Genomic DNA, 27,791 nt, shown 5'->3' on the forward strand with positions numbered 1-27,791 from the left:
TTTATCTCTTTTTCTCAGCTTCCTCTTTTTCCATAATTTTATCTTCTAATTCACCTATTCTCTCCTCTGCCTCTTCAATCTGAACCGTGGTCACCTCCATTTTATTGTGCACCTCATTTATAGCATTTTTTAGCTCCTCATGACTATTTCTTAGTCCCTTGATCTCTGTAGCAATAGATTCTCTGCCGTCCTCTATACTTTTTTCAAGCCTAGCAATTAGTTTTATGACTATTATTCTAAATTCTTGTTCCGTTATATTGCTTAAATCATTTTTGATCATTCATTAGCTGTCGCTACTTCCTGGTGTTTCTTTTGAGGAGAATTCGGTTTCGTCATTTGGATAATACCTGGGGTGGTGCGGAACGCAGGGCACTTCCCCTGCGCTGCCTGGAGTACTTGTGTTGGTGGGTGGGGCCGCAGTCAGACCTGTGTTTGTCCCCACCTCACCACTGGGCCACAGTCAGACTTGTGTGTACCTTATCTTCCCCTCTCCCAGGGGCAGGACTCACTGTGGAGTGGTGTGGCCCCTGTCTGGGCTGCTTGCATACTGCCAGGCTTGTGGTGCTGCTTTGACAGGCTCTGGTGTATTCCCGGGGTGGATCCCCAAAGTGCACAGGGGTGGGAGGGGCAGGCTTAGCTAGCTTTGCCTTCGGTGGTCCCCTGCGGGAGGGGCCCTGCAGAACTGGGAGGGAGGCAGACCCGTTGGAGGGATAGATCCACAGAAGCACAGCTTGGGTGTTTGCACGGTGCAAGCAAGTTCAGTGACAGGAACTGGTTCCCTTTGGGATTTTGGCTGTGGGATGGGAGAGGGAGATGGCGCTGGCCAGCGCCTTTGTTCGCCGCGGAGCTGAGCTCTGTCTTCCAGGGCTCAACACCTCTCCCTCCCAGTGTCCTCTCACCCTCCCGCTCTCTGAGCAGAGCTGCTGACTTTTAATATCCGATGTTAAGTCCCGCTGGCTGTCAGAACTCACACAGTCCAGCCCCTCCGCTTTTGCAAGCCAGACTCAGGGGCTCTGCCTTGCAGGGTAGGCTGCCCCTTCCCCCCCTCCCGCCAGTCCGTGTATCCAGCACCACCTCTCCGCCCTTCCTACCCTCTTCCATGGGCCTCTTGTCTCCGCTTGGCTCCAGAGAGTCCGTTCTGCTAGTCTTCTGGCGGTTTTCCTGGGTTATTTAGGCAGATGTGGGTGGAAACTAAGTGATCAGCAGGACGTGGTGAGCCCAGCATCCTCCTACGCTGCCATCTTTTCCACCTATTCTTATCTATTTTTGAAGTACTTTCTTTTACATTGTAGTTTTTGTTGAAAAGACCAAACATTTTTCTTTTCTATCATTAAATATTTTTAGAGTAGTGCTTCTTTCTTTCCAATGATCCATATAGTGTGATTGTTGGGGGGGGCTATAATTTGTTATCTGTCTCTTGGTTTAAATGTCTTAGATTAATATACTTTTACAAAAAATAATCTACTCATGCCCAATTTTGTTAACTGACTTTAAGTCTGTTGTTTCAGTTGTGAAATTCAGGTCTTGAATGGTTTGTTCATTTGTGTTACTGTTGTGCATTGATGATGTCAGTGGTTATAAAATATATACTCCATGTTTAATGGAACTTACATAAACATTTTTATTTATTTTGTGTAGAATTTTGTTCATATATTAGTTTATAATATAGATATGTGGGTTTTTTTGTTTGTTTGAGAAAAGTTCTTACTGTCTTATGTCCCACATTAGGTTTATTTTTGTTGTTGTTTATGTTGTTTTCTTTCACAGTTTTGACTGAACTTACTTGTACATCTCTTATACTTATTTTCTAGTGGTAAATAAGATATTTTAAAGTGTGACTCACTAAATATTTAGAATTTCTACTATCTCCCATAGTTATGAAAATCTAAGGCTATGTCATTTAATCTACCAGAGAAAACTGGGGGGAAAAAGGTTAAATCATCACAACACTAGTATTAATAGTGGAACAGGGGCACCTGGGTGGTTCAGTCTGTTGAACACCCACTTAAGCTCAGGTCATGATCTCAATGGCTCATGAGTTTGAGCCCCACATCAGGCTCAGTGCTGACAGCTCAGAGCCTGGAGCCTAGTTTGGATTTTGTGTCTCCCTCTCTCTCTACCCCTCCCCTGCTCAAGCTCTGTCTCTCTCTCTCTCTCTCTCAAAATAAATAAACATCAAAAAAAAAATTTAAATAATGGAACATATTTTTGTCATTTATATCTTGTTAGTGTTTACCAATGAGTAGATACACATAAAAGAAAAGGGAACAAAAGAGACAGAAAGGGAAGGAACTCACATTAGTCCTGATGTTAAAAAGGTTATGAATAGTATTACTAGACAGCACAACACTGTCATAAACAGTATTTGCTTTTAACATTTTGTTTGTTTGTTTTAGAAAGTACTGCTTAGAGTCATGTGGGTATAGTAGCAGATATAAAGCTGAATAATAAAAAAAAGATAAAAATTTTACTCAATATTTTCAAAGACAAATAATTATTCAAAAGGGGGGAATAAGAGGTACCTGGGTGGTTCAGTCAGTTAAGCATCTGACTCTTGATTTCAGTGCAGGTCATGATCTCACAGTTTGTGAGTTTGAGCCCCACATAGGGCTTGAGCTGACAGCATGGAGCCTGCTTAGGATTCTCTCTCACCCTTTCTCTCTAACCCTCCCCCATTCGTGCTGGCACACTCTCTCTCCCCACCCACCTCAAAATTAATAACTAAACTTTAAAAAGGGGGAGAATTATTAAAATTGCTAGTAAAAAAATGGATGTAATAGAAAAAAAGTAAAAATTAGAAAAATAGAAATAAAATCAAACATTAGATGTAGACCATTGTAATTCATAGAACTATAACATGGCATATTATGTTGAACCAAAATTAAGAATGATTGTTACATAATATTTGTCAAATATATTCTGCATTTGCGATTAAAGATTTCATGTATATATTCATTAAGCATATATTATGACTAACATCAAAATTGTTTTGAGAGTAGTGTAGATTTGATAATTGAAACTAGACAGTGATGTCTATTTTTCTTTCCAAGGCCTGCATGTTTAGGTAGTTTAATTTTTTTTAACCAAAGTTTATTTTGGGTAAGCATACTCATTTTAACCAATAAATTAATCATTGGTTACAGAAATACAGTTTTGAGTTTCAAATGTCTCAACTGCAAGACTTCCCTTATAAAGCTCTTACTACAGCTAATTTGGAGGAGGGGCTTATGAAATGGCAAAACAAAAGTACCATCTTTATGCTATCTATAACAGAAGAAAATAAGCAATTTATTCATGAAATTCACATTTTAATAAGCTCCGTTTGTAAAATACTATCTTAAGAATTACAATGCTATCAAGTTTCCATAATCACTTAATAGCCATAAAGCAAAAAAAAAAAAAAAAAAAAAGGTAAAAATTCACAATTCTTCTTGAAAACAGAAAGTATTTGCAGTATTTCTAGATTGTTTTAGTGGATTAACAACAAAAATACCGTAATTACACTATCGACATGTTCAATAATATAGAAGTAATTTACTTATAAGATTTACATTAAAAAAATTTTTTTTACATTTATTTATTTCTGAGAGACAGAGAGAGACAGAGCACGAGCACAGGAGGAGCAGAGAGAGAGGGAGACACAGAATCTGAAGCAGGCTCCAGCTCTGAACTGTCAGCACAGAGCCTGATGTGGGGCTCGACCCACGAGAACTGTGAGATCATGACCTGAGCTGAAGTGAATGCTTAACCGACTGAGCTATCCAGGTGCCCCTATAAGATTCACATTTAAATAATATACAGGTATGAAACATTTTCCTATAGATTGTAATCCTACCAAACTTTCATTTCAGCCATTGTATAATATCTTAATAGTAAAAGGAATAAAAGGAAAAAAAATCAAAATTCTTTTAGTAAAGAGTAAAGAAGCATCTTGCTATGGTTCTGGATCTTAAAAGCAAACTCATTGGAAAGTGGTATCAACTAGGAAATTGGCTTATTCTATTTTTAGGCTGTGTGATCAGAAACAAAACCCAGTAATTGGTATTGCAACCTTTCAGGGGAGGATGCACTGGGTGAGGGAAGTCCTTCAGGGGAGTGGATTCTTCAGGAGGTTCATCTTTACTTTACAGAACTAGGGGAAGTCAAAGGTTCCTCCGCTTAGTACATATACCTTGGGATGGCTCTCTAACATCTGACTTCCAACAAATGACAGGATAGACTCAAAGCACCAGAATCTGGACCAGCAACTCTACATTAGGTGGGAGAGTGGAGTCAAAAAATGTCTGAGGTATCTGCCAGCATAAGGAACACCAAGTCAAGCTCACCTCATGTTGTGGAAACATGCTGTGTGAGGAGGAAGCTGGACTGATGGAAGAACCCTGTTTCATGTAGCTCTAACCTGAGGGCAGGTGGTATCTGCTCCATACTGGACATAAGACTACATCTGCACATCATACCTTAATGTTCCTCTTTCCCCAGAGATTTGTTCCTCCAGAGCATTCCGGGTAGTCTCTTGTGTCTCAGCTAAATGACCTCCTTGGCACATCTAAAATGTCAGCATAGATCAGGCATACAATTTTATGTGCCCATCTCTTCACATACCTGGCTGATCTTTCCAGCGATATTGGAAAGATGCTCCTCTATCTTTTCATGGAGTAAATTCACTTTAAACTGCATGTTTTGTGAAATGTATTTTTTGATTCAGTTCTGAAAGGATCTGAAGTTTCCACTAGAACTTTCCCCCCTCCCTTCCTGTGTGCATGAGTGTGTTTTCTAACTGCAATGAATTTTGTCAGTTTGGAGACTTTGATATGATCTTTAAGTATGTAAGTTCTTTCACCATCAGTTAATTTAGTAAGCATTCAGGGGTATTTTTCATTAAGAGTTTTAAATGAGTAACTCAGCTGCATCAATTAATTTCTTCAAAATGACTTTTGATTCATCTTCTAAGAAGTCTCCATTTCCAATGCATTCTTTATATACAACTCCAAGTTCCCACTATTCATGTGATCTTCTCCAAGAGCAACAGCTAAGTCTCTCATCATTAGCTTGTGTTCACCTAGAAGCTTGATCTTTCCTTAACTTTTAGAATTTGTTTCATACACACTTTAGAGTTTTCTAACATTTTTATCCAGTTTAATAAGTTTGCTCCCTTTTCCTTTTCCTTTTCCATTCTCTGGCTTCTTGTGAAAGCAACCTTGTCTTTCCCTAAAGATCAGAACTATACAATGCATTGTTGAGTGCCATCTGAAGTTGTTCTTCATTCTTCTGATATATTCTGAAGGCTGTTTTAGTTGAAGCTCCATGAAATTGGTTGTGTTTTGATGTATTTTCTAAGATGAAACTTTTTTAAAGACTCAGCAACCAGTTTAACTTACTTTAAACATTTAGATTTTTCTTCTTTTGGTCTGTCTCTAAAAAGCTCTATTACAAGCCCAATGAAAAAGTTAGATCTCTCCAGCTTTTAAAAAAAAAATTAACATTTATTTATTTTTGAGACATAGAGACAGAGTGTGAGCAGAGGATGGCAGAGAGAGAGGGAGTCAGATTCTGAAGAAAGCTCCAGGCTCGGAGCTGTCAGCACAGAGAGCCCACATGGGGGCTCGAACTCATGAACCGCGAGATCATGAGCTGAGCAAAAGCTGCACACTTAACCGACTAAGCCACCCAGGTGCCCCTCTCTAGCTCTTTCTTAAAGATTTCTAATTTGCATTTTTCCAATAGTTTTGTTCTTGAATCTTGTTTCTCTTAAATTTGGTTCGAGTCTTCCAGGTGCTTTTTGAATCAGATTAATTTTCTCATAAGTTTGTTGTCTTCTATAATGCCTGCCCAGAACCAAACACGGTTAAAAAAAATGCCTTTCATCTTTAGTATTTCTCATATATTATCCTTTTTCAACTTTTTTTTTGGGGGGGGGGGGTAGGGGACAGGGATAAGATAGATTGTTTCCATGTCTTCATGTGGACTGGTTTATTATACTGTTTTTTTTAAAGAGTTTCATAAAGCAAAACAATACTGGAACATGGAAGAAAACTCTAATTATGCTAATTACTCAATGTTAGACAAGTCCCTTCACTACTGTACATTATCTGATAATCTCTTATTATATGATGATATCCTTCATGTCTACCATCTAATAAATTGTATCATGAAGATAACTGAAGATGTGTAAACCATTCTAAAAGAAAATGTTAAATAAATTATGGCTATTTACCACAGTTTAGAACATTTACTAAATACTTTTATTCAGATAATACTCTAATCTAGACTTTAGGCCAGGCGTAGTGTAATAATATCAAAAGAGGATAAGATAAGAATCAGCCTTGAGGTAGTACTCAACAACTTCATTAAGGTTGCTGCTCATCATATATGCCCACTCTTGGCAACAGAATATTAATTACTTTCAGATTGATTCTCCTAGTAAGAAACTTAGGTATGACAACACCCAAGAAGTTCACTGACTCAAGATTTTTTAAGACTTACATAACAGCATGCAAGTTCCTGAAGGGTTGATTTAAGTATAAATCAATCATTAATTAAATCAGTAGATGAGATTGACCACCTACTATACTATAGATCAAGCTCTGGGTTATGCACCAAGAATTTATTCACAGATAAATTTTAGTCTAGTGAGGGAGACCTGTCAATGGAGGACTATAATACAAGAAAAATAACCTGACAGACAGATGCCAAGTGCTAGGGAGCACTTCTAGGGAATCATTAACTCAGAATGAGATAATGAATTTAAGGGAGACTTGTGTCTAAAATGATATACAGATACAAAGACTGCACTGTGGAGTTTGGGTACTGATAGTCAATTGGTTATCACTAATAAATTGGTGAAGTATTACTGAAGAAATATATCTAACTCATTCTTTCTAGAATAGGTTTCAATGTACCACTTTATTAATTTATAATGAGGAAAATAACACTTTTATGTACCAGAATACTTTAATTCCTATGACATCATTTTCTGCCTATGTTTGAGCTACATGGGATATCAAATAATCGTCAGATATATGTTCTTGATTTAACGTGACAAATCACCAAAACTGGGAAAGGAATCTACTGAAAGCCAAACCATAATCAGATGGTTACTATGTAAGCATCAGATCAGTTGAATATGAGTGGAATGAACAGAAAGTCAGTATTATATACAAAGCAATTTCACAATAAAGATAATCTTTTTAAAATTCATATGTTCACTGCTCACTGGCTACAACTCCATTTTTATAATTTGGATATTACTAATAAAATAGTACTTATTTTTATAATAAATTACACATATTATACTGTATGTTCCATTTTAAAGATGGGGAAGGTAAGGTGAGAAAATTACTAGTTCTGTGATATTAGGAAGATTTTTTCAACTCTCTGAGGTCTATTTTCCAAATCTATAACATGAAAATGATACTAATATTTACTAATATTGATAATACTAGTATATAATGACATTGTTAACAATGTGACACCCTATTATTATAAGGGAAAAAAAAGAAATTGAAACAGATTTGAAGAATTAGTGGTGTTTTTTGTTTTTTATTTTGAGGTTTTTTTTTTTGTTTTGTTTTTGAGAGAGAGCGTGTGCACAAGCAGGTGAGAGGCAGAGAGAGAGAGAGAGAGGGAAAACCTTAAGTAGTCTCCACACCCAGGCATGGAGCCCCATGCGGGGCTCAATCTCATGACCATGAGATCATGACCTGAGCCGCAATCAACAGTTGAACACTTAACTAACTGAGCCACCCAGTCACCCCAAGAATTAGTTTTTAATGTGGGGAATTTTAAGATTTTAAGAATTTAGGTAATAAAGTATAATCCCTAAAGTGGTCCTTGAGTATTTCTCAAAAGTGGCCTAGTTTTTATTTAATCTTACATTCCTTTGTTTCTTCAGTTATCATATAACTACACTTCTTCACTCATTCAAAGATACAAATTTTAACAGCTCAATTTCTAGATTATAGTCCTGGTTCACCTAAATTAAGCATAAACATACACATACACACACATATAGACATAAAACTCTTATTTTATTGTGCTTTATAATTAAAGCTTTCATATTTATTTTTCAGAGTATAACTCCTTTACCTACTGCAGAAATTACAAAATAGGCATGGTCTAGTTTGGTATTTGCAGAGTCCTTGAGATTAGGGCTGAATATCTAGTTTTGACGTAGGGTCAGAACTTTCTGTAAAATAGTGTAAATATATGGATATCTGAAAAAGACTACATAAGGGAGGTCCAAATGGCCCTGCATATTTAAATTATAATACTCTTCTTTAAATTTCCATGATGGTATATATCTTTCAAGTGTTTTACCTTTATGCGACCTTGGCCTTATATGTATATGTAATATATCTTATAGTTAATAGGTACATTTATGTGATTCAATACATCATATTTTAGGTGAAGGGATTAATGAGTGAGGTGATAAATTACACTAACTTAAAAATAAGGAGGATCCTAACCAGTCCTCAACATAATCAATACTTTCCACTATATATACATGAAAAAAAAAACTGATAAGCTAGACTTCACTAAATTAAAGACTTTTGGTCTGTGAAAGATAATGTTAAGAGAATGAGAAGGGAAGACACACACAGGGAGAAAATATCTGTAAAGATATACCTGATAAACAGCTATTATCCAAAATATACAAGGAATTCTTAAAATTCAACAAATAAGTAATCACCTGATTAAAAATGGCCCAAAAACTTTGACAGATACCTCACCAAACAAATATATAAATGAAAAATAAGCATATGAAAGATGCTCCATACCATATGTCATGGGGAAATGGAAATTAAAAACAAAATACCACAACACACCTATATTAGAATGGCCAAAATCGAATAGAATACTAACAAAATAGAATACTAAAACATCAAATGCTGCTAAGGATGTGGAGCACTAGGAACTCTCATTCATTGCTGGTGGGAATGCAAATGGTACAAACCACTTTGGGAACAGTTTGGCAATTTCTTAAAAAAACTAAACATGCTCTACCATTTGATTGGGCAATCACTTTGATACCTCTGGTATTTACCCAAAGGAGTTGAAAACTTATGGCCACCAAAACTACACATAGATGTTTATAGGAGCTTTACTCATAGCTATCAAAACTTAAAAGGAACCAAGATGTCCTTTAGTAGATAAATGGATAAAGAAACTACGATACATCCAGACAATGAAATCTTATTTAGCATTAAAAAGAAATGACCTATCGAGCCAAGAAAAGCCACGGAGGAAACTTACATGAATATTACTAAGTGAAAGAAGCCAAAATCAAAAGGACTATATGCTACATTCTGGAAAACACAAAACTATGGACACCATAAAAAAAAAAATCAGTGGTTGTCAGTGGCTTAGGAAAGAGGAAGGATGAACAGGTAGAGCACCGAAATTTCAAAGGCAATGAAACCATTCTGAATGATATCATAATGGTGGATATTGTCGTATATTTGTCCAAACAACAGAATATGCAATACCAAGAGGTAAACCATATGTAAACTACAGAGTTTGGGTGACAATATCAATATAGTTCACCCATTTTTATTATTATTTTTTAATTTTTTTTTTAACGTTTATTTATTTTGGGGACAGAGAGAGACGAGCATTAACGGGGGAGGGGCAGAGAGAGAGGGAGACACAGAATTGGAAACAGGCTCCAGGCTCTGAGCCATCAGCCCAGAGCCCGACGCGGAGCTCGAACTCACGGACCGCGAGATGGTGACCTGGCTGAAGTCGGACGCTTAACCGACTGCGCCACCAGGCGCCCCCACCCATTTTTAATTAATATACCATTCTGGTGGGAGATGTGATGATTTTAGAGGCTATGCATGTTTGGGGAACAGGATGTATATGGGAAAGCTCTGTGCCTTCCTCTCAATTTTGCTGTGAACCTAAACTGCTTTAAAAAAAATAATGTCTTAATTACAAAAAATCAAAGGGGTCAGAAGATTAAGTCCACTGGGGAAACAACAGAAGTTGGAGTAAGAAGGATAGCAGGAGGTTATGTAAGAAACTGCAGCTGTGTAAGGAATGGATTGTATCAGAGTGAGACGGGAGGACATCCTCTGTTTTATGCTTCAAAATAATAATATATACTTTTTTTTTTTAATATCTGAGGACAAGGGGAGAAGCAAAAAGATCAGACAGGAGAATACTTAAGTTCAATACTGCCCTTAGATCTGTGCAAGAGAGGGTCAATTTGGAGAACCCTCATATCTCAAATATATATACACACATGATATATTTATTGAAAAACAAATACCTGCTTCTGTCATTCTGAAATTGGTAGTAAGAGCTGACACAGTTCTAAACTCTATCATAACTCAAGACATCATTCTCATAGACAACCATCAGGTTACCAAGAATACTTCTCTATATCTTCCATCCTATGTCCTTGAAAAAAAAAAAAAAGAGAAAACATGAAAAACTGTGGGCTATTCCACTTCTGACAAATGGAGATGAAAGCTATTTTTGAATGAAGAGAAGACCTGAGTTCATGATCGAGCTCCACGTTGGGTTATGCGCTGTCAGTGCTGTGGGCACTGTCTGTGCTTGGGATTCTCTCTCTCCCTCTCTCTTGTCCCTCCCCCACTTGCACGCACAACCAAACAATATAGCAATCTTGATGATCACAACATAATCTGTGATTCTGCTGAAATAAAGGCAAGAAGAACATAAATTTTATAATATAAATATACATATATTAATTTATAAACTGTTTATAAACATGTTTATTACTTATCCAGGTACCACCAGCCCACCACAGAACAATCCAAAAGCCACATTTTTCAACTTTGTCATTACGAATATATATTTGTTAAGGTGAGTGGTAGAATATACTTTATTTTTGTTTTGCTTTATAGATTATAAATATTTAGACATGATATCTGGGCCTCTATTTGTACTCCTTGCCTGAGCCAGACAAATATCTACACAAGGGTAGTAGTCAGTATGACCAGGTATGGTTGTACAGGTTGTGCACATAACTCTAAGAGAAACCACTCACACAGATCAGAATATAAACCTCTCAGAGAGTTATTATATAAATGAAGATCCCTTAAAGTGGAGAAGGTGCAAGTTTGTCTTATTCTGTATATATTTTGAAGGTACAGCTAATTTATTAACTGACTGGATATGATATATAAGAGAAAGTGAGAAAGCAAGGATCCAGTGCTTTTGGCCAAAGAGTTAAATGGATAACGCTGCCATTACGCAGACTCATCTGGCCTAAAAAAAAAATTTGTAAAGTTTAGGTAACCTTAGAAAATAACTGCTGATGCTTTTCTGGTCTTTTTTTTTTTTTAACGTTTATTTCTTTATTTTGAGGGAGAGAGAGAGAGAGAGAGAGAGAGAGAGAGGGCATGAGCATGAGTGGGGTAGGGGCAGAGGGAGAGAGAAAATCCCAAGCCGTCTCTGCACTGTCAGCCCAATGAGGGGCTCAATGCCACCAACCCTGAGATCATGACCTGAGCAGAAATCAAGAGTTAACCAGCTGAGCCACCCACGCACCCCTGCTGATGCTTTTCAATGTATTTTCTCCTAAGGATAATGACAGAACAAGAGTATCTACCACAGAAATAGTTACTTCACCAATGTGATAAGATGAACAAGTGTTTTGAGTTTCTTGGAAAAAGACTTTCTATAAAACACAACTAGAATTGCTATCTCCATATACGTTTATGAACTTTTCAAATGATTTCTTAGCATACACGTTTTGTCTAGGTCCTTTCGTGATACCAACATTGTGTTAGACAGAATGTTAGAGCTAAAGGGCCAGTGAAACATAAATGCAATGCCAGTCTTAGTAGGAAAAACATTTTCCTTCATCAACATTACCATTTTAAGCATTTCAGCACTCTTCAGTACTACCGAATTTTACTGATTTTTACATGTAGCTTTCTAGATGTTGATTCCTATTATTAAAATATCTTTGTTTCTATTTTTAATTAATAACTCAATATTTTTATTTTTCAAATTATTGCCCTTGTGATGATACAGTAACATTATTGCTTTGAGACGTTTTTCTGCCAGACACATCAAGTTGCATTTAATGTATTCAGATTGCTCAGTTGAAAATAAGTTTCTTTGGAAAAACTTCATTTGAATTTCAGGTAACCCAGTAAAACTTGCCAGATAATACCTTGGTAATGAACACAGAACACATCAACTAGCAAAACAAAACAAAAAGTAAATGCAGCAACTGTTCTTGCCTTATTGCAGTGTAGCACAAAAATATTCCAACTGTTAATTTCTTCTTGTAAAAATATAAATATATTTTTATATATTCTGAATTATGCTAGGGCTTGCAGATGTCCAATTTCATCCACAGATGTTAATATATTTTTTTACTAGCTGCATGACTTGGACAAGGAATTAACTCTAATCCTCTGCTCCCACATTTTAAAATAGGGATAACTTTGGTACTTACATCATTGAATTACTGTGAAATTAAATATTGTTTCATTTCTTCTTTCAAGAGGGTGGATAGTATCATGTATTCTTTCATAAGCTGGTCCTTATTATCCTGTCTGTTCTACTGATACCATTAATATGCACAGTGTGTTGAACATATGACACTGCTTTATAAATCTGTGAGGCTGTGCACGCCGTTCTGCCTGGTGATGCCTCCTTTTCCCCTTCTCTTTCCCACTCTTTTAAGTCCTACCGCATCTTCAAGATTCAAATTTCCCCTCATCTTCTCAGGAAATCCATTCCATTCTCTCTTGGCAGAGGTGACTGTTCTATAATTATCCAGTTATTTATTTAACAAATATTTATAGGATGTCCACGATTACCCATGTTTTAGAATTCATCTCTCCAAGACTTATCATTAGAATCTTATGTTTATATTTTGGTTTTCTACACTCTTCATCTTTTTATCATCAGGTCCATGTCCAGTTTGTTGAATGAATGAAAGGAAGACTGAGATGCCACCATTTCCACGTTTCCATTCATTTCTCTCTTTGGGGGATTAAATATTTGTTCAATTGACTCCTAATATTTCCCACCCAAATGATTTAAAACCAGCGTACCTACAATAGCATTCATTACAAAGCAAGCATGTTTCAGTGCCTGAGAAAGTGTACTATGAACTATTTCCTATGAAGGTATAAGATGAATGCATCAGAAAGAAATAACGTGTTTTACAGAAGATATGTAGGAGTGTTCAAAAGAATACTAGCTGTGAAAAAATTGTAAGAAAGGGTAAGATATTTAACATAAAAAAAAAAAAAGCTTAGTGCATCTGATAAAACCTAAACATAGCAAGCAGATAACTTGTCCAATGTATATCCAAAAGTTTGAGGACTGGGGTAAGTTCTTTCAGCTTATTTCTGGATCGGGATGAAGTTACCTTCTTGTCCACTTGCTTTCTTTTTAATACCTGTCTAGAGGCAATTCTGGTGCAGTGCAAAGCACAGAAGGTATGAAATTGTCAATAATCAGGAAAAAAGTACTCTATCACTAAATGTCTAAACAAGAACAATAACAGCAAAATAGCAACTATAATAACAAAATCAATCAAGAACAAAAATAATAGCCACCAATCTTTGAGTGCTTACTGTGTGCCAGAAACTATGCCAGCTGGGAAAACAATGGGCCAACACAGCACCCATAGCTGTTGTTTTCCAGACTTTTAAATAATTTTCACAATGTCTGAAGAAACCTCAAACTTAAACATTCTCTCTATTCCCATATCTTCTACTTTTATTGATATCCCAAACAAACAAGCAGATTCCAAATTAATATTCTAAAGATTACTCATTAATTTTAAAATATTCCTTTTATGATGGTAAAATCCTAGTCAAAATCATGAGTTTATTGCCCTAAGAAAAAGATCCCAAATCTCTAAAGTGTATTTAATTTTTTAATACTCTGGATCCCATCTTATTTTATAGACAATTCCATCTCCACCTTTCCTTCTAAAACTCTTTCTACTGTTCTCAGACAGGAATCCCTCCTTAAACCTGAATTATCTATTTGCTCTTTGCCTCCCCAAAATACCAAGCATATTCTACATTCAAACCTCTGTTTCTCTTTGCTGGACCCATAGGCCCTCTTCCTTTCATTCCCTTTTTATAAATCCTCCTCTATTAAATCAAAATGTAACGAGAGTTTAGAAAATTTATTCTAAATATGTGCAAGAACACAGCACCACTGCCAAACTTTCTTAGGCAGTTCCATGGAGGAAACAATTTGGGCAGATTGCTTGTTGATTGTAGTTTACAAAACGGCTAGCTGTAAAGCCAGAAAGGACCACAGAGAAAAAGAAGCATGTAGATTAAGACCTAGAGATAAGGATAAAAAGATAGATAGGTAAAGATAGTAGTATAAATTTCAATTCTCAAAAACCTGAGAAATACTTTTTTGACTATTACAAAGTTTATTTAACAAAAAGTTTTTTATGAAAATGTATGACCTAAGTTTTATATTATAGCAAAAACAGGTGGTATGGAGAAGGGACATGTGGAAGCAGTTGATTTCTTCCGATGAACACACCCATTGTTTATACTCATTCCAAGGCTTCTAATGATACTATTTCCTCAAGTTACCCCACTCAAATATTGTTGCTGTTGCCCACTAGTTGCCATCTCCCACATTCATCTATCACCAGATTCATAAAGGGATTGAACTCCGCAATATTCCTTGGACATGTCTGCTACCATTTAATTTCAATGATAATTTCTTGTCCATAAATCTTTTCAACTTGGGAGGATAAGCTTTGCTCATGATGTCTACCCAGAGAGCTCAAAGATGCCTCCCAATGTGAGAGATAATTTAAAAGAAAACATAATAAACCTAAAAACAAACTGATAAAAACAAGTAAACCAATAGACCATAAGGGCAAAGTCATACCATAAATACTATCTGTATTCCTACCGGAGTCAGAGAGAAAAGAAAATGGAAGGAATCCAAAGTAACCAACTAGACTTATTAGTTTGTAACATGCAAACAAACTAACATTACTGTATCTGAGTTCTGTCTTTACAGAATAAAAAAAAAACAAAAACTAAGAGACCCTATGATAAAGACTCCACTTAATCATGAAAGTCACATAGATATATGAACCTGGATTGTTTACCAAATACTAAAGTAAAAGTATACAGCATTTGAAAAATAGAATAAATAGTATCACTTTAATTAACATTTAATATTTGTAAATTATTACTAAATGATGTAAAATTCTTCAAAGAATCCTAGACAAATGCTTTATCATCTGAACCATGAGACATTCCCCACATTCAAGGAAAAATTATTTTTTTTTTTTTAAATTTTTTTTTTTTAACGTTTATTATTTTTGAGACAGAGACAGAGCATGAACGGGGGAGGGTCAGAGAGAGGGAGACATAGAATCTGAAACAGGCTTCCAGCCTCTGAGCTGTCAGCATAGAGCCCGACGTGGGGCTCGAACTCACGGACCGTGAGATCATGACCTGAGCTGAAGTCAGCCGCTTAAAGACTGAGCCACACAGGCGCCCCAATTCCAAGGAAAAATTTAATAAAATAATACCCTTTCGTGAGCATTTACCATGTGCGAAGACTTGTATTATGCCCTCTCTAAATGCATTAGTGAATTTAATCCTCAAAATAATTTAATTATATTGCCATGATTACTACTATATCCATTTTCACTGAAGTAAATTGGAGCTACCTGACAGAGGTAAAGAACTGTACCCAAGGTCAAGTTAGTAAATGCAGAGACATGATTTGCACCCAGGCAGCCTGTCTCTAAGCAGGAGCTGGTTACATTATACTCTACTGTCTCTCACCATATAAAATTTAACTATTCTTATTCCTTAGTCCATTCTCCTTTTGCTACTTAATTATATTTTACCATATTCCCTAAAAATAAACATCTTTTTTTTTTTCTAAGTCATTAGAATTTGAAATATGCCACTGTGCTTCTTAGGATTTTTTGGTTGTTTATATCTAAAACCTGTTTTAGATAGTTTAAGCCAAAAAAAGGGAGACTATATCTGGATATAAGAGTATCTCACAAAAGTTGCAGAACTCTCCTTATAAAAGCCATGTGTAACCCAGGCAGTTTTTTGTCTACATCTATCTCTCTCTTCTCTTTCTTCAAACTGGCTTTTTTTTTTTCTTTTTATTATACATGGCAGGTAGAAGATGGCCACCCTGCCAACACCCAGGTTTCAATTTTTTTTTTTGTTTCCTGCTAAAACAGCTCAGAATGAAATAAAATCTTTTATCCCAGACTTCTAGGACAGAATCTGCTTCTCCTGGCTGTGGTCAGTTTTCTCAATTAGATTCAGGTCACCAGATTTGAGGTCTGAGTCAGGTGGTACAAATAGAGCTTCACGAGCCCATACCTACACACCTGTGAATTTGAAGGGGCAGATACCCTCAAAAGTATACACCACTGTCATTATTTATCCCAGAATTCATAATAAAACCTTTGTTTCTTGTAGTAAAGAATCTTAAATCTAAGGAACATAAAAAATACAGAGAACTCAATCCTAACAGGTTGCACATGAAGAGAATGAGAATATGCTTACCCTAAAATATACCACTTCAGTATAAATATCATTTTGAGCTGAAGGTGATTAGGAAAAGGCAAACACAGAGTTCTTTGCCCTCTCCCCAGCTATCTGCCTAAAAGCAGGGCATGAATATTCCTTTGTGAAAATGTTACTCCTTTCCTCTCCTGTACCAGAAAACCATGATCACTGTAGACAGAAAGTCAGTACTGAGATGCACAAAAACCTTACTAAAATAACTCTTATTTTCTATTAGTTTCCCCCCATATAGTCACCTTTCCACAATTAACCACCGTGAGATACCCAAACCCCTTTTTCTTTGCCTTGCCACTTCTCCACAATTTATCATCCACTGTTAAATGGCATATATGGCCGATAAGTCTAACTGCTTCTTCGGGTCTCCACTTCTTTTCTATGAAGGTCTCCATGCACATGAAAATAAAATATCAATGTTAACCAAAATGTATATGCCTTTTCTTCTATTAATGGCTTTTGCCAGTTTAATTCATAAATCTCATTAGCTAAACTAAGGGGTAGAGGAAAAGTTTTCTTTTTCCTCCTATGTACTATACATTATTTAAATACATTATAAAGATAAATAGAGACAAACAGATATTTGGAGTTATACATTCAAATGCTGATGTTGAAATTTTAAGCACTGAGTCAATCTGTAAATGTTACATAGATTAATTAATGTTTTCAGGATATTCTCATGAAATGTTCTGGAGAACAGGTTAGTAATATCTAAATTGATACTAAAAATTCTGAGAGAAAAAAAAGAGAAAAATTTCATCCTGTATTATTAAAAACTACTGAATCCAAAGCATGATCACACCCTCTGCATGGTACATTTTTTTGGTTGTTAATGCAACTCTAGAGACATAACACTAAAAATACTCTGGTTTAAAGAAAATAAAAAATGCAATGCAGTTAGGATGTGCTGAGCTTGATTGGGTTATATGAAAATCCACATATTTTTAAATTCATAAACTTCCATAATTGAGGACTATGAGAGCAGAGTTCCATATTTTCCATTCATACTCAATTTTAAGTGTGTGACTATAAGAGAGTCTTTTTCATGCTATTTTTCTACGGTCCCTGATACTCAGAGTAATTATGAAACATTAATGTTCTGAGTTTTGTGAGTATACAGCATACACCAAATCCTTACAGAAAGAAAAGCTCCTCAATTCCTAATCATTTCAATAGGCTCTAATGTAATATTTCCCACATTGCAAATCACAGCACTTTATATAAGGAAATCAAGTCTGGCCAAGTGAGCTCTATGGAGTACAGCCTGCAAAGACATCAGTTCAAAGGATCAGATGTCAAAGTGCTCCCTCTAATGTCCCTTAATCATCACTCCGATTAGTGACTGAATAGAACTGTGATTAAAAACGCTGCTGCCATTGTCTACCTATTCAGTCGTCTAGCATTCTACGTAGGTTCCACCGATTAGTGTTTGAATAGGGGAACGATTAGAACGACAGCTGCCATTGTATGCCCATTCGGAAAACAGCAAAACTCGCATATTTATTTGCTATGAGCACCAAATAAATGTTTTGCAAAGGTAAAATATACTATTAGGCTCTAAAGACAATTTAGCTGATTTCTTTTGTTCAGAGCACTCTATTTTCCCATATGCAAAGATATTTCTTATTTGCAAATACAGTAATATGCTTCATTAATATCTTTTAAAATATACATATTCTGTTTTTATAGACATAGTCTTAACACACATCTGCTTTATTATATAGTACTTATTGACCTACAATACATCATACAATTCCAGTTTAATATTATGACTATCCAAAGAATTTCTGTGTAAACAAATCAGTTTGGTTCCAGATCTTTTGGATCCCTTCTCAATATTCTTTAATATGCAATTCATATGAACAACTTCTCGAAAAAGAAACTTCCTTGTCAAACATTGAGAGAAAACATTTCATTTTCAAGCCATTCTAAGAGAGGGGGTGTTTTTTTAGGTTAGCACTTAGTACCCTACAGGGGCTCACCTAAGGGAGAATCAGACAGGGTAAAGGCCCCAAGTCAATGCAGACCTGCAGACTGTGATGAAAGTGGGCAGGGACAAGGCATCATGTTGAAGGCTTTTTGGAAAAGGGAAAATGTGGCAAAAAAAATTCACAGGAAGATAATTCATTCTTACTTCATGCATATATTAGTCAGTGTCCAAAATAGCTGGCGTCTCTTTCTGTTTCTCCCTATCTCTTTCTATGTGTCTTTCTCTCACACTCCCACCCCCCCGCAACACACACACAATATGCTGCCAGGAAATTTCTGGGCAATATAGGAAATGCTCTGTTTTTCATTACTGTTCTTAATATCTTCCTGTTCATTATCTCTCCATGTTCTTTCCATATTTAGTTATGCTGTTCTGCATCCACTGTCATGATGGACCTACATGTGTAGTAGCAGAAACAGACCAGGGAGCATCAACGCTTCAATGTTAATAATGATAATCAATAACACTTGTTGAGGAATATATATGCCAGGTACTGTTGTACTGTACTATGCAAATTGACTCATTTAATCCCAACAGCAAGTATATCGGGTATTTTCTATTATTATCCTCATTTGACAGAAGAGGAAATGGAGGCAGGAAGAAATCAAGGAATTTACTTAAGGTCACACAGCTAGTAAATGGCAGACTAACTGAAACCAATTAGTTTGTCTCTGCAGCTCACTCTTAACCAACCTTTCTGCTGATAGGTCATCCCTTCTGGTTCCACTGTCTTCTCATAAGAAAAAAGAACCCTCAATGATAAGGAAGCTAACTTACAAGACAAAGTTTTCTTTCTTTTTGCTAACAAAGCTAAAGAAACACACCTTATACTCAGGGAAGTGGTTTTTTTTCCAATTCAACTTAAACCCTGACTAGATAACTACATTCCACTCTAATTAACAATAAATTGGTATTTAAAAAAATGCCACTTAACCATTATAAAATTTCAAACTAAAGAGCAAAATAAAAGAGGGCTGATGGCTGACAATTACAAATGAGTTTAATTTGTGTGTCACATGGACATGGAGAAAGCTGTGATCAGTCTGAAATAAATAATTAAAGCAAAACTCTGCTGTTACAGCCTAAGGAAATCAAAAGTTAACACTTTTCTTCTTTTTAGTCAATTAACATTTTATTACATATTTCTGCCTGGAGACTAAATCTCTGGCAATACTGGTCTATGTGTGGAATGCAACACCAAGAAAATACATACACACAGAGAGAGAACCCAACATGTGATAAAACTCAACATGATGCCTTGGCCCTGCCCACTTTCATCACAGTAGATTACAGCATGTAGTAAAGACTGCTTTCTTAATGAGATGACATGCACTTCTCTTAATGAAATAACCAGATTATAGAACTTTGCAAAACATGTAATCATTAATATCCTCTTCAACATTATCAGTGCTATTGTTACTTGTACCAGTCCTTGCTGACCTCTTCTGTCTCATCACTTCACACTTAGCCTCACATTCTATGCTTCAGCCCTGCAGACTCAAACTGTTTCAGTACCTGAGGTTCAGGTACTCAAGTCTTCCCAATATGTGTTTTCCATTCTGGTGGGAACCCTCTTCTTTGTCTTTCCCTCCTCCATCTGTATTTTCAACTTCAATTCTGCTTCCTCAGGGAGGCCAAGCTTGAATCCTGATACTGAATTCTATACTTTAGCTATAACTCCCGTGGTTGCCTGCACAGGCAACACCTGATTGTGAATGACTTTAATGCCTGTGAGAAAGACTGTAAGTTGTCAGGACAAGAAAAGGGTTTCTCCCTTTCCCCACCACTTTTCACAGTGGCAGACACATAGTAGGTCTGCCATTAATACTTCATAACTAATGAAACCATACAAGGCAGATTCCAAGAAATACTTATACTATGTGACTCTTAAAATTAGGCAGAATAACTGATCTCCTGTATTGTAGTACAGATATAGAAAATGTGACACATTAATTCTTCTTTTAATGTTTATTTATTTTAATGTTTAATGTCAGTGCAGAGTCTGACATGGGGCTTGATCCCAAAGACCATGAGATCATGACCTGAGTCCAAATCAAGAGTCAGATGCTCAACTGACTGAGCCACCCAGGTGCCCCACATTAATTCTTTAAGAGGGTTCACCTATGAAAAGTAACTTTTTTCCAACCATTGGATTAATGTCTAACAATGTTCAGGAGATACTTTTCATAGTTCATAGTTCATATATAGACAATGAAAATTAATCAATGATCATATTTTAATTACTGATTCAGGGTATACTTTGTATTCTTAAAGAAACTGAGATTGCCCAAAAATCTTTTTAAATCCATAACTAGATTTTAACACTTACAGCAAAAATGCCTTCCTATAAGCAACAGGCTACTATTTTAAAATAATTACTGGTTGTGTGGCAGAAGAACCCACCCCAATTCCAAAATTATAAGGTCTACATATGTCTAAATTACCACAAAGCAAGATTTTAGGCTCAGAATCCCTTTTCCACTTAAATTTTTTATACTTTGACAAAGGATTTTCAATCAAATGTCACAGTATATTTTTCCCTCTATAAAATTTTTCCTTCTGCTGAACTTTAAACTTGCATTTTTTTAAAGGATCAGTTTCTTCAAATCAATGTCTATTCTAACATATACACACAAAATTAATTACTAAACTTATACAGTGATGTCTTCTAATCTTTGTTAGAGGTATGGAAGAGACTTTCCAATAAAGACCACTTAAAATATTCTTATTTTAAAACAAACTTATTTTTTCTAATTCATTACAATGTGCTCAATACATTTTGCAGGGTAATTGTCCTTAAAATATAAACAATAAAACAGTGTCAGATTAATGATTCCAAATCTCCAGTAATACCTAATGTGTGGTAGCATTACTAGGAAGTTAATGTAATGACCAGAGAAACCTACTCAGTCAGCTAGCCTGGAGTTCTGGGACCACCAGTGCCATCCAAATCCATGAGTCCCTATGGCAGGTGGCCAGTTGCTACCCAAGTTTAAACATTCATAAGGACATCTCCAGGTCCTGACAGGCTGGTATCCCCAGGACAGTGGAAGCCCTTTGATTGGCAGCTGTTATCAGGACCAGTACAACAGTGAGGTAAGTGAGGCATCCATGGCACAAAATTTAAGGAGGTACTCATTTTCACGGTCTTGCAAGTACTATCTCAGTTTCCCAAAATGGAGTTCTAACTGGCCTTGCCTGTCTTAACCCTTCTTCCTTACTTTCTCTGACCCAAAATAGAAACTTATTCCACCTTCTCTCCCCACTCCCAACACACCTCATTTGAGAACCTGCTGGATGGAGAATAGGAGACGATCATGAATTCTGTTAGATCCAAATTCAAAATCAGACTTTATGGGATGGGGAAGTTTTACTATAATTCCTTCTCCTTCCTCCTAAAATGTGCACATGTTAAGCAGAGAGGCCACTAGTTTTCATTTCTTGAAGAAAAAGATGTAACAACAGAAAGCAATAAGACCAAGAGAGCTTCTGTGAGATTTAAGATTTCAGAAGTCAGATTTTCAAGGAATCTGAAAGAACTTGAGTGATTGACAATGGATTTAAGAGGAAATGAGTAATGAGTTAAAAGTAAATTTTCTTCTCCACTCCTACCTTCCCATCTAAACTATATAAATATTTTAAGAATGGAAAGATAAGATGAGGATACATAAAAAAAGGAGGGGCCCAGAAATATTGGTAGATTCACAGAAAAAAAGATCATTGCCAAGCTACTCAGGTTGGCAAATACTAGTCATGCACACGGAAATCATGAGCTTGAGAACCTATCAGATGAAGCCCCCGGAAGAGGTGACTGAACTATGGAAGTTTCCTGAGCCCCAATGCTGAATGACTGTCATGTATTCACGAGTGGCTTAAACGTAGTACAGAGGCAGGGAACAAAAAGGGATCTCATGAAAGGGAATGAGGGATAATTCTACATCCCCCATGGTGGTTAGTAAAGGAGACATATAATGAAGAATCAGCTGGGCTCACCACATCTACCACACTTGTCACTAAATCCCAGGGAAGTCAGATGTTAGCCCAGAGAAATAAGGAGGGGCAGGGGGAGCAGAGGGGTAAAAATTCTAAAAGTGACAATGACTAAGTTTCTACTCTTAGAAAAGCTCAAAATAGAATTTAAGTTTGGTTACAGAAAAATAAAGGAGGTTATATTTCCTGTATGCCTGAGTTTCTAGTCTGATACTTGTGTTCTCTATACAATGCATTTTTCACTTATTGAAGAAGGCATTAAGTTGCAAAGAATCTTGGTTTGGGTTATTTTATTTTTATTTTTTTTATTTCAGAAACCCCTTCAGGCACTGAGTCTATTTTCAGGAGAATGCTATTGTCAGCAATCAGGAAAGCAAGCTCAAGCTTGAGAAGTTGTTTTAAAATATGGTGTAAGAAGAGGAGAGGTAGAACAGGAATTACTTTCTTACTGTGAATGTGGTCAAAAATTCATTTAACTTTGGAGCTTAAAAAAAGGAATTCATATTGTGAATTTGCTATATATCAACACTGGGACCTGCATTCTATGTCAAGTTAACAGAGTCAGGTAGCTGGGTTATCAAAGCAAGAATAATTCCACCTTCCTTTTCTGAATGAGGTTGAGTGATTATTGACTATGTGGATTTTATTCCTTAATAGTCATGTAAGCTTGAGAAGGAAAAATGGACCCCAGCACATAAAGCAAATCATAAGGATAATTTCCAAAGTACAAAAAATAACCACATTTGGAAATCATGTTATTAGAAGAAAAGCACAATGACCTGTCCTTCCTTGTAGGAACTCTCTAACTTCTTTCATGGTTCTCATCTTACCCCACATGGTGTTTCTTAGATAAATTCTCATTTCTGCCTGCCCTTGCCATGCTGGTATTCAGTGTCATGCTAAGCCGCACTGCAGCCTGAGGCAAAAGGAAAGAGGTATGGTTTTATATACATGTTTTACATATTCTTGGATTATTTATCTTGTTTACTGAGTCTTTCAGTGTCCCTTACGTTTTGTACCTCAAGCCAGTACCTCACTTGTCTCTCCTAATCCCACCCACAGTTCTCAAAGATCCAAGTTCCAAACTCTTCCCACTCTGTATACTTCCTGGGAAACTCTATCTACAGGCTTTATACCCACATATACTCTGATGACTCAAAACTTTTCATCTTCATTCCTGACTCCTTTACTGAGCTACAACTTTTGAACTAAATAGGATATACCTAGGTACAAGAAACAAAAGATCACAAACTGAATTCATTATTCTCCTCAGTTTTATCTTATAAACAACTAAATGTACACATAAACTCTCAAGTCATATTTATTTTACCTCCTGTTATGGACTGAATATTTGTGTCCCCTCAAAATTCATATATTGGAATCCTAACACCCAATGTGATGATATTATGAGATAGAAGGTGATTAGGTCATGAAAGCTGAGTCCTCATGAATGGGATTAGTGCCCTTATAAAAGGGACTCAGGAACGCTCTCAACTCTTCTGCTATTTGAAGACACAGAAAGAAAACGGCCATTCACGAACCTGGAAGCAGGCCCTCACCAGATACCAAATCTGCCAATGCCCTGATCTTGGACCTCCCAGCCCACAGAAGCATGAGAAATAAATGTTTGTTGTTTAAGCCATCCAGTCTATGGTATTTTTTGCTATAGTAGCCCAAGCAAACTGAGATAATCCTAAATACACTCAAATTTATCTTCTCTCCTACATACCCACTGCCCCATATTCTATTGTCTTCTAGCCTTCTACACAAGTCTGAATTTTACCTCCCATTTTCCTTATTAAATCCATCTTCCCCTATGAAAGTTAGACTAATTCAGCCAAAGGCAAATTTGACTGAATTACACTGATAATTAAAACTCCTTAATAGTTCTTCCTTTGAAAGAGTACTATTGTTATTTATTGATATTTCTGTCTTCTTCAAAAGAATGTGAGACCTTCTTGGCAAGGCCTATGCCAATCAAATTCATCTTCATTCTACTGTGGTAAGTGGCACAATGGCTGGCCCATTTTATAAACAGGCAATGAATGCAAAAACAAACAAAAAGTAGTGACTAAAACTGGGAACCTCATCCAGGAAAAAAATAGTGATTTATCAAAACCTACACATTACTGTAGTCATTTCCTAGAATGAAAAAAAAGTCAATGATTTATTTTATTTACTTATTCAAACAATTTTACTTAAAAAGATCTGGTGCCAGATTACATGAGTGCAACCTCTGGTTCCACCATGCAGTAGTGGAATCCTGGACAGGTTTCTTAAATTTCCCTGTGCTTCAGTTCCCTTATCTATGAATGGAAATAAAATACAGTACCCTCCTCATAGGATGGCTCTGAGGATTAAATGAGCTAGTTCATTAAAAGCACTTTAGACAGATTTGCAATTAGCAAATTCTTACTATATACTATGGCTTATTATTATTTGTTTTACTGTGAGCACTTACTATGAGTCACATGTTTAAAACAAAGTAGCTAAAGTTCTTAAAAATGTCTAATAATTGGATGTCTTCAACTACCTTCTCTTTTTATTTTCACCCAGTTTTCTGATTTGTAACATTTTCAGGTCTTCAAATATTGCTAATGGAAAATGAGTGCAAAATATTTATGCAATTACGACAGTTCAGCATTTTCAAAAATGGCAAAAATAAACAGCAGTTATGGAACACCTGCTTAAAAGATACTGGAAATAACTGCTTCGTGCTTCATTAACCAGTATAAACACATTTGCCAGTTTAAATCCCCTACTGAATTCAGAATTTCCAATTAGTACTAGAATGGTATCCAACTGCCAAGGGAAGAAATTCCTGGGTAAAAAATTTCAGAACTGCCATTCGCAGAGCACTTTTACAGGTCAAACAAATGCCTATCTTCTAAGAAGCCTATAAATTTGCTTGTTAAAACTAAATTTGCACCTATTTTAATAAACAATTTCAGACTGGAATTTGTAATTTATTCATCTTTGAATGGCATTCAATACAGTGCCTGAAATATGGTTGTTTCCAGAACCAAAATGGACAAAGATAACCAGATATGAACAGAAGGTAATACAATGGCTCAAGAGAAACTTCTTCCCTGGGAATTCAAAGAGACCCAACCCACAACCCTAATGCACATATGCAAAGAGTGGTAAGTCAGTGATTATCTGAACTAAATCAAAACAGAAAATTATAAAGCCAAAGCAAAATAGTAAATAAAAAAAAGCATAAATAAATAAAACCTTTGTATTTGGTGGTCGGGAAGTTAGCTGAAAATGATCTCTTTGGCTATCTTCAGAAATGATATTAAGATTACTGGTAAAAAAAATGTGACAACCAATACAATCTATCTTTTCCTTAATTCTGATGATTCTACTTTCTAATAATCTTACTTGTCTTTTCTAAGGAAACCAGGTGATATACTAAAAAGGATGTACTAGACACAGATGACCTGATTTCTAGATCTGACTGCAACACTGAGTAATTTTAATATGCTTAAGTAAATCATTTAACCCTTCAGCATAGTCCTCATTAGTAAAACAAGGAGACAAATCTGAATTGTCTATTTACATTATGGTAAAAACCAAATGGAATATGCAAAGGTACTCTGGAAACTGTATAGCACTATATAAGAAAATATGTAATCCTTATGTCCAGTATATAAATAATATGTGACAAAAGGATCCTATTCATTCATGCATTCATTCGGCAGATATTTACTGAGCACCAACTATTCTAGAAGCTGGGAACACAGCTTATGCAACGGAACACATGATGAACAAAACACAAAAATCCCTGCCCTCCTACACTTTATATTCCAGCAGAAAAGGGCAGAAAATAAACAAAATTAGCAAGTAAAAAACAGTATATCAGTGATGAGTGCTAGAAGAAAAATTAAGCAGAGAAGTCTAAGGGGAGCTCAAAAGGGGGGCAGGTTGGAGTTTTAAATAGAGTGGCCGGAGAAGGCCTTGCTGAAGTGACAGAAAGATTCTGAACACAGGAATTTTAAACAGGTTTGTGTATATTAATTAAAGATTCTACCAGGAAAGGCATAAGCATGGAAACTATTTCAAGGCTATTGAAATAAACCAGATGAGAGATGAGAGATAATGGTGCTGGCTTAGAAAGGTTGATAGTGGTGAAGGAGGTAAGAGGTAATAAGATTTGGATATAGACAGAAATTAAAGTGAGGAGAGAAAAATGAGACCACCAACATAATAAGCCTTACAGAGAGAGAAAGATCTAAGCTCTGAGCATTCTAATATTTAGGGGTGAGAAGATGAGGAATAACCAACAATGAAGCCAAGGAGATGCTAATAATGAAAGAAGAAAACCAAGGAGTTTGATGTTCTATACGCCAAGTGAAAAAAAAATATTTTAGGAACAAGAGAGTGACGCTGTATCAAGTGCTGCTGATGCGAGCCAAGATTTCACCCTTTGTTTACCAATTTCAATTCATTTTTCCTAAAAGCAAATTTGAAACAGGGATTTGGGTGCAGGTGATTTATGGAGCGAGGGCTATTCAGGAAAAGTACAAGAGGCATAAAGCAGGGTAGGAAGGAGGGAAACTTTCAAAGCAAGGACGCAGTCAGTGGTACCTTCTAGTCATAGCCAAAGCAATAGAGCAAGGCTTAGGAGCATAACAGCCCACGAGAGTTGTCCCTGTCTTGAAGCAAGTGGGCTAGCTTCCTTCAGGATACTGTCTTCGTCTTTAGTTTTCAGATATTCAATTATGACATATCTTACTATGGTTTTCTTTGGGTTTCACACAGGTTTTTTGAATTTGTAGGTTTATGTCTCTTTCCCCATTTGGAAAGTTTTTAGTCATTATTTCCTTTTTGAGTATTTTTCAGCCCTGCCCTCTTTCTTTTCTTCCTCTGGATAGTGAGAGAAGTCATTGACATCACAGAGGGTAAGTGGGGATGTGGGCCCTTTCAGTTACTGGCTAGCTAATGGGGATGAAAGTACTGGCTCCCTATTCTTTCACCCAGAAGAGGTGTGTGGGCATCTCATTATCTCATTATAGAATGGAAGTCTAGGCTCTCTTCTCAGCCTTTATGGAATACATAGGGATAGGGCCACAGTTTTTCTTGATGTGTTTGGGTAGAGTAGACAACTTACGGTCTGAAGGTTTTCTGTCTTGCTAGGCTGTTTTTTCCCTGGTAATTTGGCTAGAGAGAGCAGACTTTTGTTAGGATTTGTGTGTGTGTGTGTGTGTGTGTGTGTGTGTGTGAATGTGCATGTGTGTGTGAAGTTAGTGTTGCCAGTTCTCTAAATTCTT

The 27,791-nt window shown here is 36.2% G+C and overlaps 1 protein-coding gene across 1 annotated transcript in view; it reads right to left on the reverse strand.

Moving 5' to 3' along the window:
- DPYD (dihydropyrimidine dehydrogenase) overlaps positions 1–27,791 on the reverse strand; it is an 863,978-nt gene that overhangs the window by 790,978 nt on the left and 45,209 nt on the right.

Source organism: Lynx canadensis, chromosome C1 (assembly GCF_007474595.2).
Source record: "Lynx canadensis isolate LIC74 chromosome C1, mLynCan4.pri.v2, whole genome shotgun sequence".
Classification (NCBI taxonomy): Eukaryota; Metazoa; Chordata; class Mammalia; order Carnivora; family Felidae; genus Lynx; species Lynx canadensis.